Below are 1,010 nucleotides of genomic sequence, written 5' to 3' on the forward strand. Positions count from 1 at the left end.
TGGTTAATCTGGAAAGGCCTGCCGGAAGAGATCCGTCTTGACAGCTTTTTTCTACACCCATACGTAGAAAACAAATATTCTGTTGCTTTTACCATGGTTATTGAACTTTGGTCCTCCGTGTGTTTTGGATGTCAACTCCCAGAAAACCCAGTCTGTTTGACCGACAGTCATGAATTCTGGGAGCTGAAGCCCAAAACATCTGGAAAAGCAAAGTTTGGGAACCATTGTTCTAGAAGTTCTCCATTTGCTTTCATTTTGTTTCTTTTGATTTGCAACTCACATACTCCTGTTTAAACAGTGTTATGAGTATGTAGAAACCACTGCCTTGTTTTGGAAGTGGCAAGGGTACAATTCATTTTCAAATGGTAGGATCATTTGAATGATTGATCATCCAGGTTCACTGTTAAGGGGGAATTACATTATTTGCCTCACCTGATTAGAAGGGATTAGAAAAAATACTCTGAAGAAATAAAATAATGAAAGTGGGATCGAGGGGGATGGACCATAGTGGAAATTGTGCAAAAGGTAAACCCCATCCAGAGAAATTTGCTTTTGTAATTATCTTTGCTTCTGTGCTTTCATTCTTAGGGCACAGATTTTACAACCGATGTGGGGGGTATACCCTTCATAAAACAGATAAGATTTATTTTGCCTGCAGTGCAGGTAAGATGGGAAATGGGGAGAAGTCTACTTTTTCCTAGCTCTAATTTTTCCAGGCATCAAGCAACTCAATTATCCTAAAACAGTTATCCAGTTTGTTTCACCACAGGAAAGCATGGCAAGCTTCAGTCAAAAAGATCGGAAAATTAGCTCTTCATTGAATATGTGAATCTTGCATTCTTCTTTTTCCCACTGACAGGTCACTAATAGCGAGAGGAAATTGCAGGGAAAAGTGATTAAATCAGCATGGGATAAATATTTAGAATATGGAGCCCAGACCACTTTATCAGAGTTTAAATGCAGTGCTTTGAAGAAATGACAAATTCTTGTATTTTGGGGATTTGGACAGT

At 38.7% G+C, this 1,010-nt stretch overlaps 1 protein-coding gene across 1 annotated transcript in view; it reads right to left on the minus strand.

Annotated features, from left to right (window-relative positions):
- LOC121931655 (ras association domain-containing protein 8-like) overlaps nt 1-1,010 on the minus strand; it is a 20,198-nt gene that overhangs the window by 18,370 nt on the left and 818 nt on the right. The window lies entirely within an intron of this gene.

The sequence above is a fragment of the Sceloporus undulatus genome, chromosome 5, assembly GCF_019175285.1.
Source record: "Sceloporus undulatus isolate JIND9_A2432 ecotype Alabama chromosome 5, SceUnd_v1.1, whole genome shotgun sequence".
Lineage (NCBI taxonomy): Eukaryota > Metazoa > Chordata > Lepidosauria > Squamata > Phrynosomatidae > Sceloporus > Sceloporus undulatus.